Source organism: Castanea sativa, chromosome 3 (genome assembly GCF_040712315.1).
Source record: "Castanea sativa cultivar Marrone di Chiusa Pesio chromosome 3, ASM4071231v1".
Lineage (NCBI taxonomy): Eukaryota > Viridiplantae > Streptophyta > Magnoliopsida > Fagales > Fagaceae > Castanea > Castanea sativa.
The window spans coordinates 42,173,630-42,189,718 of NC_134015.1; the positions used below are offsets into that span (position 1 = coordinate 42,173,630).

Genomic DNA, 16,089 nt, shown 5'->3' on the forward strand with positions numbered 1-16,089 from the left:
ATGGCTTGTCATGCCCAAAGTACATTACACAAGATTAATCTCGATCAATCTTCACTTATAAGGCCACATCCTCTAAACAGAAAGCAACCCTATGGAGACATACTTATATATAGCTATTGGACACAAGCCAATGTTCACTTTGAGATATTAGTCTTGATTACTGTTGAAATTATTTACCAATCAACTAAATGATTTGAGTGAAGTTGTGATGTGTCTTTGTGTTAGAATATTTTTCTCTCTCCCTTATATGTGTGTGTTTGTTTCTCAAAAAAAAACCAAATGATATGAAAAAAAAAAAATTGCTTAATTAGTATGCAAATATTTCTACACTTATGCTGAATAAAAATTTGTGCATAAAATCTGCAAATATATTATTTGGTAAAAAGAAAAAAAATTGTAAAAGTATTTCATGGTTTGCTTTTCTAACATGCAAGATATGAGAGTGCTTAATAGTTAATACATATAACTTATTAAAAAAAAAAAATAGTAATACATATAAAATTTTGCACGGTCAATTAGAATGAAGGATTCATGAAGCTAATTAAATTACGAATAAAATTATAAAAAGCTTCAATTTGATCGGGATGAAATGTAAGTGGTTAGTCAAGAATTCCTTGCCTTGATCATGAGTATAGAAGCAGGCATGAAACATGAAGGTAGAGAGACCAAGACTGTCAAAAGTTGGAAGATAGATGATGCTATAGTGAACAGTGTGAGTCAAGCCTTGCCATCACTTCCAAAGTCTCCGTCACCAACGCTCACGTGGAAGTCCTTCTTGTGGTCAAGTTTATGGATGAGCCTTTGCAATCTCCACAATGTGTATGAGGACTATAGATGTGTCGCATTAGATAAGTGATAAGGACATACATTTTATGATGAAAAATACAAGCCATAACTGTAAAGATGAACAGATATACCATACCGAATTACTGATTTTTAAACAGCTTATTTTAGTACACAACATTTTCTTTTCATATAAGTTCTTCAAGCAATTTGATACTAAACTTAGCAATAAGCACTTCATGATTGAGTTTCAATATCTCTAACCATATAATTTTCTTGGTTCTTCAACTGCCATAGTGAAACTGTGAAACTGCATGTAAGGGCTTGGCTATTGGTTTCTTACAAGAAAGAAATTCTTGGGACACCCAATTCATTGTTGGCCGAGACTTTGGCTTGGTGTATAAAACATTCAAAAACAAATTCCTTCAAATGTATGACGTCAATTTTTTACCATGTCTCTGTTAATAGTGAGTTTCAATAAGAATATATATATATATATATATATATATATATATATATATATATATATATATATATACTACTATTTAAGGGGCTTCCCCTGTTTGGATTCCATATTTTGGATGCCTAAAGTACCCTCATCATATCCACTTACAAGTTTCCAATTAACGAGGATAAATATGTAAATTAAAACTCCTACACTTTAAAACCCATAAACTCACGTGCGCTTTGCAGTTTCTATCTCACTTTTTATCTCTCATTCTTCTTCATATTGAATATATTTAGTTTAGCTCTACATCCTCCTTTCTTTTTCTTTAGATTAAAGACATTTATTGCCAAAGGCTCCAACAAATTTTCAAGTTCTATCTTTTACAAGTTCCTTTTTGTTTTGTTTTCTTTGCTTTATGATTGATTTTCTTTGAACTCTACTTTTTTTTTTTTTTAAATGTAATTTTGAAATTAATGGTTTCTTCATATACTCTACCACTGTACTTAATTGTCATTTCATGTTGTAGGTATTGTAGGCAGTAATGTCACTGCCGTAAGAGTTTCTGGGGTCTGAGGTCATTATAAAGAAAGGAAGCTCTGACATGGACGGTTTGGTAATTAGAACTTAGCAGTTAGTGAGTCCTCTCGCTTCTGTTCAACTTCAACTTCTCTTGCCTGCAAAGAAGTGTATAGAGAGAGAGAGAGAACAAAGCAAAGGATAAAGAAAAGAACAAACTAAGGGGGCTAGGCCTAGGCCTTCAATTTAGCACCAATGGTAACCGTTTTTAAATTTCAAAAGATTTAAAAAAAAAAAAAAACAGTTTTCAAAAGTCAGTTATAATTGTATTGTGGTTCACTACAGCAAATAAATTCAAATGCTTAAAGTGTCGTCAACCCACAATGGAATTGATGGTGCCTAACATATTTCTTTCTGACCCATCAGAACAAGAAATCGGCAGAGAAAATCCTGAAGTTAGCGAGAAGGGTGGGAATATCATGGTCACTATGTGGGAGAAGTTGTTTACTTTCAAAAGGGTTGCAAAGGATCAATTGGAACAATTGGTTCAAAATTTTCGGGGCAGCAATTTGGAATGAACTAGAGTCTACCAAGATTGGCCCGGGAAAAATGTCTCTTTTTACGACTTCATAAAAAATATTACGTACTTTTTTCTTAGTTTTAAAGGTTGTAGATAGAGAAATGATATGTCCACAACATTTTTACAACATTTTTACAACAAATCTTAAGTGGCAGGTTGTTACTGGTTGTTATTGTTGGGGCAAAAAAGTAATCTTAGTGTTAAGTTCAAATTTGAACCAATAATAACTAACCACCTATGATTTGTTGTAAAAATGTTGTAAAAATGTTGTGGACGTAGCACCTCTCTTGTAGATATTGTTGATATATTTGAAATTGAAACTATTTTTAACTTTTGTTATGGATGTGTAGCAAGTGGCTAACTTTTAGGACTAAAAAACTAAAATTTTGGATTAAATAAAAATTGATAAATGTTATTAAATTTTTTTAAAAAGAACAATAACACCAAAAGAAACGTGTATCTCCTGTCATAAAATTTGAAATTTAAGCTTTTATTTACTTATGCTATGGATGTTTAGTAAATGGCTAAATTTTAGGATTAAAAAACTACATTTTAGGATTAGACAAAACAACAACCCTAGGTTTTTTTTTTTTTTTTTTTTTTTGTGATTGGAAAATGTAGTAATCCCAAATTATAATAAATTCTCTAAATTATCCCTTATCCAAAAAATAGAAAAGTCTCTGAGCACGCGCGTGAGCGCGTGCTTAGAGGCTAGTATATATATATGTGTGTGTGTGTATTTTTTCTTTGAAACTTAATAAGATTGTATAAAACAATATGTAACTCTTATTTAGAAGGTCGCTCTTGCATCAAACGGAAATAAAACTTCTTATTCGAAATATGAAAGGAAAGGGTTGTATATAACTTAAGGATGAACATAAATAATCCTAACCCATGTATTGGATAGTATTGGATAAAAAATCGTGGATAGAACTATTCGAAACTTTCAAATACATAGTAAATTCCACAATCATGTAAATATGAATAAACATTTGTATCATAAATGGACAAAAGTTAATTATACGAAATAACAAAGCTTAATATCACCCACTAAATTTTTTTCTCCAAACCAACAAAAAAATAAAACACCCACTAATCAAAACGCCAAAAGAAAAAAAATATTCAAATTAACATCAAAATAATAACAACAATTTTTGAACAATAAAAATATGTAAATCAATCATTCTTCTCAATTATCATTTAATCTTGAATCCTATATACGAAGAGAAATTTATAAAACAAAAAGAAGTATTAACACAAATAAAGTAATAAGGTTAGAAATTAATAGAAAAATTAATATGTGTGTGTGGTCAAGACTCAAGGGAGGCAGAGAGAGACAGGTGCCTCTAATATTGAAGAGCAAAAATAAAAAATGTAATGGTGAAAATTATAAGAGGGACAAAGAGAACATATTTATATCTAAAAATATGAAGCGGAAGGGGAAAAATAAAAAGCAGTCCTTTTTGTATGCACGTAACATTAGTGTTATATTGTTATTTAATTTATTATGTGCATTTATGGACCTAGGGGCCTAAGGATATCATTTCTGCAATATCTGAACTTACTAATTTTTTGTATTTATTTTATGTTACTAGCGTGTTTAAATTATATTTGACTGTGAAACATGATGACGTTAAATGAAAGATAAGTACTATTCCAGTTGTGAGCATGATTGGAGCATTGTGTGAGAATGCGAATTACCTGAGCGTGTTTAAATAATATAATACACGCGAAAGATCTTGTATATTGTCATGTAATGTGATAAGGGTGATTCCTGCAAACAAGAGAAGTCATGTTTCATTTTTTCTTCCCATTGAGAGATGTGTATTAAGTTCACCAATAAATTGTACTTATATGATACTTGAATATATTTCACGCTAACAAAAAGTTTTCTTTTGGTGGAGTTTTGGGCTAAATCACTACTTATGTGTGGTTGGTTTGTGCCATATAATGAACAATAACTGAGTTTTTGATAAAACGTTTGTAGCTCAGTGGCATAATGTAGTCTCCTTTAAGTGGAGAATTAAGCTTAATTTGAATCTCCCTCACCTCATTTATGGTAACAATTGAATTATAAAAAAGAAGAATTGAGCTTTTGTTTTTTAAAGAAGACAAGTTTTTATATATATAAAAGATAGAAATTCTACTCTAACCTATATGTATGTGTTGCTTCCTTCTGAAAGCTTGATCCTTACCCCTCCACACCTCACAAGCACCATTATTTGTGGACTGACCATCGCACCAAGGGTATACGGTGGTTAAAGAAGACAAGTTAAAAGAGAAGAATTGGTGCACTTATTTGGTGGTGGTTTCTTGGTGGACAGTCAACAAGGAACAAAAAGAAAAAATTAATTGAAATTTAAAATAAAAATTTAATTAATTTAAAAAATAATAATTATGTTAATATTATGTTATCACGTGTCTAGTGAGCACACAAAAGTAAAAGTTGGGGACTTTTATTAGTTTCAAAGGGATGGGTTTGAATTTGATCTAGTTCTAGTGTATTCTTCACAATTTTCTAGCAATAATTATTTTATACTCTTATAAATTTGGTAAATAATTAAAAATTAATTGAGACTTTTTAATTGCATGAGGTATAACCTTATAGGTAAGGATGGCAATTTTGTATCGCCTTGCTTGATCCGCCCCTCCATGCTTTGCCCCATGCGGGTTTTCTCCATCCTGCAAAGGTGATGGGGTGGGGATGGGGTGAGATTTTAACCCCGAACCACGGGGCGGGGCGGGGATGAGTTTAGACTATTTAGACCTAACCGGCCCCACCTCACCCCGCATTGATAAGGGTTAAATTATAAATTTTTCATACCTTAAAACTTTATCTTGCCTAAGAATATTAACTGCACGTCCAATTTCACAACTCATTTTAAATTTTGTTTCAAAAGACTTTCTAAAAAAAAAATTTATGAAGTTCAAGTATGTTTGGTATGTGGTAATAGATCCAAGAGTAATGCTATGGTCCCAAAATATTCATGTGTAATAAAGTTATTCGGTTGCATTTTTATTACATGGAAAAATTATTATTTAAATTGAAAAATAATTATTCCTTTCCAAAAAATCTGTAGTGATTATTCCTTAATAAGTGTAAGTTGTACATGTAATAATTTTTTATATTAATATATTTTTAACCATGGGTGAGTATGGTGAGTGGTAGGAAGCCCTTGAAATTTGAAAATACCCATCACTTCGAACTAAGTGACAAGAGGTTGTGGGTTCAAGTACTAGTATTAACCCATACTTCCTAATTTGCAGAAATCGTGGTAATATGGTCAAGTAGTGGCATACTATATTGTGCTCTGGTGGTATTCATGGGCTTACCAAAAAGCCCAAGTGACAATGTATCATGAGACATGGGGTAATGATTACAAGTGATCCTTTTTTTTTTTTTTCTCAATGTTTTTTTTCAAAAAGTAAAAATTATCATATGCATAATCATTTTCAAACATTTTATATATAACAACCAAATATATGAATAGAAAAAATTATTCGATTACAATATCTTTTATTCTCATTGATAGAGATTACTATTCCTATTGTAGTCTCCATTTAGTGTATCAAAATTTCACTTTCTTTTAGTTTTTATTCTAAGTTCACCCTATCTTTATTTAGCAAAATAAAATTTCAATTACTTTTTTTTTTAAATAATTATGTTATTAAAATATTATCACGTTTCTAGTGAGCACATAAATGTTAGGGACTTTTATTAGTTTCAAAGGGATGAGTTTGAATGTGATCCAATTCCAGTGTCTTTTTGCAATTTTCTCTTAATAATTATTTTATATAAATTTGGTAACGAAGTAAAAATTAATTTAGACCTTTTAATTGCATGAGGTTACAGAACTTACAGTACAACTAATTATAGGGCATTCAATCTCGTGGATCTTGTTAGATTTCGTATTTTATTTCTTCTCTTCCTCTCAACCAAAATCCAAAGTCCTATCACCACGCGCACTTGACGCAATGGTCACTCTACAAGTATAAGTGCTTGTGGAGTGTGAGGGGCAAGGGCCGAGGTTCATGCCTCTAGGAGGGAGTTTCACACACATATATACTTAGATTAAGTTAGAGTAGAATTTCTATCTTGTTAAAAAAAAAAAAAAAGGGCAAAAATACACTTTTGGCCCCTACATTTTGGGTCAATTCCCATTTTGGTCCAAAAATTGATTTCGTTACTAAAGCCATCCCTAAAAAAAGGAAATTGTTTTTAAAATGAGGACATTGTTTTTAAAATGGTCCTTGCCGTTAGTCAACTAACGGAAAATTTTTACATGTCTAACGGAATACCCAGCTTGCTGATCTGACGCTGACGTGACTATTAAAATATTATTAAAAAAGATTATTTGGCATTTTTTAAATGCCACGTCAGCATTTTAATCAATAAAAAAAAAACCCCATAAGAGAATTTAAACTAAATTAAAAAACAAACCTTAAATATAATTTAAAAACAAACCTTTAATTTCTTAATTTTAATTCAAACTAAAAATACAAATTTGACTTAAACTAAAATTGTTCTCTCACTCTCTTAATTTTAATTTGATTTAAACAAACTTTAAATCTTAATCTCTCTTCCCATTGTTCTCTCACTCTTTGTCTCTTTGATTTCTCTTTGATTTGCTCCATACCCAAACACCCATGGCCAAAGACCCCAAGCTTTGCCTCTCATGATTTCTTTTTAATTTCTCTTAGATTTCAACGATTTCTTTTTATTAGACCATTTTTTTCATTAGCCCATTTTGAACCCATGATTTGGGTTTAGAGAGAGAGAGAGAACCCATGATTTGGGTTTAGAGCAGGGAGATGAGGAGATGATGAGATGGAGGCTGGCGGTGGTTTGGAGCAGATCCAAAAGAAGGAGGCCGGCGGTGGTTTAGAGCAGATCAAGGGGAAGAAGGCCAGCGGTGGTCTAGAGCTCCAGATTCAGTCCATGTGCGAGTCCGAACAAGAATGTCACAGAGAAGCATCAACTGGCGGAATCAATCACTGCCAACTCCGATTCCGGCAACTAAAATTCAGCGACCGCAATGCAAGAATCGGATGCGATTGACTGCCATTTCTATAGTCTCTGAGATCTAAAGCTTGGCCCTAATATTTCAAACAGAAAGATTATGAAGATTTTTTTTTGCTCACTTAGTTAGAGAGAGAGAGAGAGAGAGAGAGAGAGAGAGAGAGAGAGAGAGAGGCGGAGCTTTTGATAGGCGGGTTGTTTGGGTGGTTTGGGTTGTGGATCTTGGATGATGATGTCGTCGGCTCCACTGCAACACTACGATGATTTGGGTTGTGTTTCTATTCTTTTGTTCTTGGGATTGAACATTCTGGGTTTGTTGTTCTTGTGTGTTCATGATCAAGATGAATTTGGAATAGGAATTTGATAATTTGAATGTGAAATTTATGAGTTTATAGGTTTGCTGGAGATTGGTTGGTTTGTTGGATTTATTTCTTGTTTTCCTAGCATTGATGGAGATTGGATTTGATTGCTGGAGATTGGATTTGGTTGCTGGGTTTGTTTCTTGGATTTGGGAAGAACCTGAAGAACAAATTGTTATGTTATTATGAAATGATAATTAAAAGTAAAAAAAAAAAAAAAGATTTAAGGCTTTTTAAAAAAAAATTAATTTATTTGTATTTAAATTTTCTGACATGGATTTAAAAAAAATTAAAATGCTGACGTGACATTTAAAAAATACCAAATAATCTTTTTTAATAATATTTTAATGGTCACATCAGTGCTAGGTCAGCAAGCTGGGCATTCCGTTAGACACGTAAGATTTTTCCGTTGGTTGAATGACGGCAAGGACCATTTTAAAAACGATTTTCTTTTTTTAGGGATGACTTTAGTAACAAAATCAATTTTGGGACCAAAATGAAAATTGACCCAAAATGTAGGGACCAAAAGTGTATTTTCGCCAAAAAAAAAAAAAAAAACACTAAAGTCCTAAAGCATGTCTTGCCTAAGATCATATAGAGGGACACAATGTCTTAGACATTGCACACTTGATTTTACAACTTATTTCAAATTTTGTTTTAAAACACTGTCTAAAAAATATATATATTTATGACATTCCAGAAATGTTTGGTATGTGGAAATAGATCCAATAGTGGAGTGATAATTCATGTGTAAATTGTAATATCCAGCATTTGCCCAAAATATTCATTTTTTTTTTACAGTGGATTTCATTATGCATAACGCATATAAATAGTTTATTATAATTAATTAATAATTAAAGTTATATGTTCTATGATATGAGATCAAAATAAGAAATGACAGGATAATTTTTGTATAGAAATGAAGTTATTAGGTTATTTTGACGCATCTTTATTACATGGAATAATTAGGTTATTCTTTTTCAAAAGAGATGTAATAGCTATTCCTTAATAGGTGTGAGTTGTAACAACTTTTGAAATTAATATATTTTCAACCATCAACAAGTGTGGTGCTGGAGTGTGAAGTAGGGGTGTGTGGAAAGTCACTGTGACCGATCCAGCTGACCAACGCCGACCTTCCCGCACTGCCACTGCAACCGACCAACAGAGCCGATGCCGGCAATCGGAGCACGAAGGGAGTTCTGATGCTGGTGCGGTGCAATCATCGAATCAGAAATCTGAAATCGAGTCTCGCCGAACCAAACTAATTCCTATGTATAATTTTCAGATGTTTGGATATGGCGTCGTTTTATCGAGTATCCATTAAATTTTTTTAATAAAACGTCGTTGTATTGGGTTTTATAAAAAAACCAAAAAAAAAAAAAAATGGCGTTTTATGCTAGGTTTTCAGATTTCTACCATAAATATAAATTCACTCTATTATCTCTCATAACCTTAACTCTCTTTCTCGCTCTCACCGGCCTGGCTCCTCTCCTCTGAGCTCTTGTCGCTTGACTTGGCTGGCCTCTGCAGCAGTAGCAGGTGCTCACCAGTCACCGGCTCACCGTGGCAAACCACCGGTAAGCCATAAGCCCCTCTCCTCTCTCACCTCTCAAAAAAAAACAAAGTCCAAACTAAGCTTATCATGTTTTTTTTTTTTTTAATTTTTAAATTTTTTTTATCACTTTTCAGCACTTGTTTGGTTTCAGTTGTTTGGACTCAATGATAATAGTAATAGTATCAACTATAAACTTAGTAATACTTATCATTTTTATTTATTTATTTATCATTTCTTCAGCACTTGTTTGGACTTTGGACTTTGGAGTGTTACATTGTTACTTTAGTCCCACTTAATTCTTTAACTTTCTTGCATAGATGCATTGCATGAGCTAGCTAATTAGTGACTCGGTGTGTTACAGTCTACTAAGTACTAACATTTTTTTTCTTCTTCAGCATTTTAGTTTTTGAGGGAGACGAGATTGAGAGAGTTCTCGCTTTCAATCCTTCATCGAGAGGTAATCACTAAACACTAATCACTCACTATATTCAACATTTTCTTAAATTTTTAGTACTCAATAACAACTTCTTTAAGTTTATATATATATATATATATATATATATATATATATAATTAACTTTTATTTTATATTTGTATTGAGAATAATGTAATAAATTCCTTGTTAACATTAGTGACATGAATTGTTCAGTAAGGACTAATGATTGTTAGTCTATTATTGTTGTCTTGTTGTAACTAAACTGATTAGTTATTGCTATTATTGGATTTGGTTGCGACATTCATTGATTAAGAGTGAGCTATTTGATATTGTATTTGTTGGAAAAGTTATAATTTGACATTGTTGTGGAAACTTTGTTTTTTTGTTGGTTGGAAATTTTGTTATTAAATGGATGTCGATGCTCCACCTGGATTTGGTGCCCCTAGGGACCTTAACCCACATCCTCCTAGTAGTGCTAACCCTAATCCACCTGAACCTGCAGCACCAATTGGTCTTGGTGCATCACTTCCCCCACTGTCACCTAAACAAGGTGGTAAGGACCCATCTATAGTATGGCAGCGCTTCATTAAGTTGGCTGGTCTTGATCCCAAGAAGCCTAGGTTTGATCTCAAGTATTGTAAAAATCAATATAATTGCCATGGTAAGAAAAATGGTACTTTGGGATGTTGCAACACATGAAGGTTTATAAGAAGTGGCCTTTTCCCCGTGATGATAAGTAAAAAAATTTTATCTTTCCAAACTAAGAGTGAAGGGAAAGTGGTTCAAATGTGTTAGTGGTTGCAAACTATAGTGTAGAGATGATAAGGTTGGCGTTGGCAAGGATGATCATTATTGATGAATTACCTTCTAAATTTGTGGAGCGTTAAGGCTTTCACTCTGTTTCCTTTTATGACTTTCCTCCAGCTATGAGAGGTTTTCGGTCAGCCGAGTCCGAATACATACTACCAGTAGAACGGCATTGAATAGCCCCTATCTTTATAGTAAAAGATAAGTCTATTCAAGGGATTTAATAAAGTGCCACAACCCAACCATAAAAGTACGGAAGTATCCCTCCAGTTATACTGCTAGGAGTATAACCAGAGAACGACATTAGTAATACTCTAAAGGAGGACATATTTAGGAGGGTGATTTCCTATTCGCCATCGCACTACCATTGCAAAGGCTTGTATGAATATTTATTCTAGTGAGGTGGATATTTTGAGAGGGGCTTTTATTGGGCAACAGGTTTGTGTGACAACGAATACTTGGATGTCCATACAAAACTTGAACTACATGGTAGTCACCGCACACTTCATTGATTGGGATTGGACTTACCAAAAGAAAATCTTGAACTTTTGCCCTATAGCTAATCACAAAGGGGACACCATATACAACTTGTCTATGTTTCACACTTGAACGTTTGCCCTATACAACTTGTCTATGTTTCACACTTGATGCCTTAATAAATCTTGTTTAAGTGTTTCAGATAAGACAGGTTGCAAGTCTATCATGCCATGATCTCTCTTTTTGCAAAGTTTTCAAGAGTTCGTTGTAGGGTTAGATTTATGTACTTTTGTTAATTATGGGACAATTATGTTAGACTTCTCTCATAATTACTTTTTGGGGTTTTGTCATGGATTGCCAAAGGGGGAGATTGTTGGGGTCATATTTATTGTAATTGGCTAATCCTTTGACAAAATGCACTTTACTTGTAATTGGGTAAATCTAAGACGGGTTTAGTACTTTAAGAAACATGTTATGCAAGTCAAGTATTAAAGATATGAAGATTGGTCAAAGAAATAAGTAAAGAAAAGCTGTTCATTAAGTCTCAACAGATAGCTTGACAAATGCCTGCTATCGAGACTTAATGTGAAGCTTGATAGATAGCTCGACAGCAGCTTGATCCATCGAAAATTACGATTTCAGAATTTTTAGATCTGAAATTTGGCACAGTCTTATGTATTTCTTTAGGGTTTCTTTTCTCACAACTCTAGACATATATAAGGCTTATTTTAAAAGCCGTCACACATGGATACAGAGACCAAGAGACTTATTTTCTCTGTGTGAAGCAACTGCATTTGTAAGCCATAAGGTTTTGTAACCAAGTGCGTCTTGATCTTCATTGTTGATGAAGTGAAGAACTTTGCAGCCAACATCTGTTCAAATTAAAATTGCTAGAGTTAGTCACATACTAGGATCCGTGCAAAGGGTTAGTCACAAATTGAAGGTTTGTGCATCAAAGGAAAGAAGACTACTACAAGATCAAGTCCAATTGGATATTGGAGTAAAGGTTCAACTGTAGGTTGGTATTTCGGGATAGGCTAGGGTAGTTGGTAAGATTCCTTATACTTGTAACCGCTTGATTATTGATTAGTGGATTCTTAGGAATGGTGAACTTAAAATTACCTAGTGGAGTTTTTGCCTTGCGAGGTTTTCTCCATTTGTCAACAAATTACCATGTCTAATTTATTTTTCGCTGCACTTAGTATTTTTGGTGATTTGTTGGTGTCTTCACATTTTGCATGCAATTAAACTTAATTAATCAACAATTGAATAATTAACCAGGGTCAAGCTATCTTAACCCAACATAACTTATCCCCCCAAAAAAATAGTAATACATATAAAATTTTGCAAGGTCAATTAGAATGAAGGATTCATGAAGCTAAATTAGGAATAAAATTATAAAAACCGTCAATTTAATCAGGATGAAATATATGTGATTAGTCAAGAATTCCTTGCCTAAATTAGTCAAGAATTCCTTGCCTTGATCATGAGTATAGAAGCAGGCATGAAACATGAAGGTAGAGAGATCAAGACTGTCAAAAGTTGGAAGATAGAAGATGCTATAGTGAACAGTTTGAGTCAAGCCTTACCATCACTTCCAAAGTCTCCGTCACCAACGTTCACGTGGAAGTCCTTCTTGTGGTCAAGTATATGGATGAGCCTTTGCAATCTCCACAATGTGTACGAGGATTATAGATGTGTCGCATTAGATAAGTGGTAAGGACATACATTTTATGATGAAAAATACAAGCTATAATTGTAAAGAAAAACATGGCGAGAATGGGCAAATGCCCCATTTCCCAAACTAATTAGGGAAATGCCCCTCTTTGAAACTCAATTTTCTCAAAATCGAGTTTCAAAAAAAAAAAAAAATTCTAGAGCCCTATAGCGACATTTTAAGGAGCCTATAGTAATGTTTTAAAGACCTATAGCGGCGTTTTGTAACTCGACCTCCATGAAATTGAGTTACATGCAAGTTTTTTTATTTTTTTTTTATTTTTACCTATAACTCGACTTCATGGAGCTTGAGTTACAAAACGCCGCTATATGTCATTAAAAACATCACTATAAGCTCCTTAAAATGTCGCTATAGAGCTTAACTCGATTTTGAGAAAATTGAGTTTCAAAAGAGGTGCATTTCCCTAATTAGTTTGGGAAAGGGGGCAACATGCTGATTTTTTTTCGCAAAAAGGGCAAAAGCCCATTTTGGCCAGCAAAACAGATATACCATACCGAATTGCAAGAATTTTATACAGCTTATTTTAGTACACAACATTTTCTTTTCAAATATATAAGTTCTTCAAGCAATTTGATACTAAACTTAGCAATAAATACTTGATGATTGAGTTTCAATATCTCCAACCGTATAATTTTCTTGGTTCTTCAATTGCCATAGTGAAACTGCATGTAAGAGTTTGGCTATTGGTTTCTTACGATAAAGAAATTCTTGGGACACCCAATTCATTGTTGGCCGAGACTTTGGTTTGGTGCATAAGCATGCAAATGCTATAGTTGCTACAAAGAAAATATCCCGTGCAACTATTCGATTTGGAGGTGGCAAGCGCTGGTCTAATATTTCATTTAACATCATATTTCAAGAAGATGACGATGATAATGTAGTCAAGAGTTCTCCTGGATGTATTCCCATTAACATTTCTAATGCCACCATGCCAAAACTATAGACATCACATTTTTCAGTAAACACTATAGTATAATTAAAAATGTAATATCTTTGTTCTTTGTTTACTTTTATATTTTCTTTTTCTAAGTTTTCTTCATAAAAAGGTTGGTCAAAACTTGTCATTGCACAAAAATTACATGGTGGAAGTGATTGCTTGATACCATGCATGATTCAGTTCTTTTAACAAAAGATAAGGTAACCAAACTAGCATGATTATTTGGAATGCCCCACATAGCTAACCTTTTAAAATAATATGTTGGAAAAGGGGGAGATATAAGTTATAGTATGAAAAAAATAATTCACCTAGAGCAATATAACCATAAGTCCCAGCAACTAAAGTTTGATTGGAGGAGTTAGGATCAAGAAGTCTAGCTATACCAAAATCAGAGATAGATGCCTGCTCCAACTTAGAGTTCAATAAAATTTTATTGCTGCTTATATCTCGATGAACAATTATTGGGATACAATCATGATGCATGTGAGATATGGCATGTGCTATGTCTTTGATGATGTTCACCATCTTTTTCCAATCCAATTCCACAGCTTCAACATCATTATTTAGCACACAAAATAAGCTTCCCCTTTCCATGTATTCATAGATAAAAAACATGCATCATTTATGCAAACAATAGCCATGAAGTTTCACAATGTTCCAATGTCAAATTTCTGTCAACATTTTAACTTCGTTCTTGAAACTCTTGTCAAAAGTTGGGTCCTAAGCCTTTAAGCGATTAAGTTTTTTCAAGGCTGCCACTTTGTCGCTAGGCAACTGTGCTTTGTAAACACTACCATAACCACTAGTTCCAATACAATATCTAATGTCAAAGTCCTCTGTGGCTTCAATGATGTTTTCAAATGCAATATTGCCATCATAATTCCATATTGAGAACAAGTTCCCATTTTTTGTTCCCTTTAACTCAGCGTGTGTTTTCATTGGAAGTACAACACTCTTGACCTAACATTGAGAGTGGAGAAAATACCCAAAAAGCTGTAAAAGGGTAAAAAATGAAAAAGAAATAAACAAAACAATGAGGGGAACCAAATTTTTTTTTTTTTTGTTGAAGTTTGGGTGTTCATCTTTCTCTCTACCATCTTCCATGCGACACAATATTTTCAGGAGCAAGAGGTGGAGTCGAAGGGGAAATTAAAGATGGAGATGGGCATTGAGCAAAACCTTTGATGTCACTACATAAATCCTTGTTGCCGATAAATACTTCAAATCCATAATTTTTTAAAATAATTGGGACTCGACCCTCCAATGAATTATATGATAGGTTAAATTCACGCATCTTAATTAAAGAAATGAGAACATTGCCTGTGAAGTTATTGTAGCTGAGATCAATCTTAATTTGGGCAAAAAGGTCCTTAACCCAAGAGGGAACACTTCCATTTAAATAGTTTTGGCTTAAAGACAAGAATTTTATCAAAGAGCAATTAGCTAGTTCTGTGGGGATGGGACCACTGATCATATTCCAATTAAGGTTCAAAGTTTCCAACTTTGTTAAATGACCTATTGTCAAAGGGATTTGGCCAACAAGGTAGTTGTTAATTGTTATTGAGGTACAAGTATCTCAAATTCTTCATATTTCCTATTTGCAAGGGAATGGAACCATTAATTTGGTTGAAATCAAGAAATAAAAAGACCAATCTAGTTAGATGACCTAGATATGAAGGGATCATACCTATAAGCATGTTATTATCGAGGAACAAGCCATTCAAATTCTTCATGTTGCCAATTTCTTGGGGAATGGAACCATTGATTTGATTTGAACTAAGAGAAAGAGAGACTAAATTGGTCAGATGACCCAGTGATAAAGGGATCGGACCAGTGAGCTTGTTTTGTCTGAGGTCCAAATTTAACAGATTCTTTAGCAGTCCAATTTCTGACACTATAGAACCGTTAATTTCATTGAAGGACAAATTTAGATTGGAAAGATTGGTTAAAAGGCCAAGAGTTGAAGGGATTGGCCGGTGAATTTGATATGACTCAGATTTAATTCAAGAAGATTCTTGAAATATCCGAATTCTTTGGGGATGGAACCAGTAATTCCATTGAAAGAAATGTCAAATTGCACTAATTTGGTGAGGTTTGCAAGTGAAAGAGGCAACTGACCTGTAAGATAATTGTGGGACAGATTAAGGTGGGTGAGCTTCAAAAGGGAACCTATCTCAAATGGGATGCTCCCCAGAATTTGATTATTACTAAGGCTAAGACGGACTAAATTTGGAAAGGAAGAGAAGTTAAATTTCCTTATCTCCAAGATAAATATTACCAGCTATGTCAATCTCTGTGATGCTTCCACCAAAGTTGCATTTAATTCCTGGCCAGTTGCAATGACTTGAGGTATAGTTGGAAGAGCCACTCCACCACCCACTCTCCATCAGAGCCTGCATTTCTTCTTTTAGCGAGGAAGACTTAGATGTTGCC

General features: G+C 33.5%; 1 pseudogene; it reads right to left on the reverse strand.

The window, feature by feature from the left end:
• LOC142628977 (uncharacterized) overlaps positions 1-16,089 on the reverse strand; it is a 77,030-nt pseudogene that overhangs the window by 56,388 nt on the left and 4,553 nt on the right.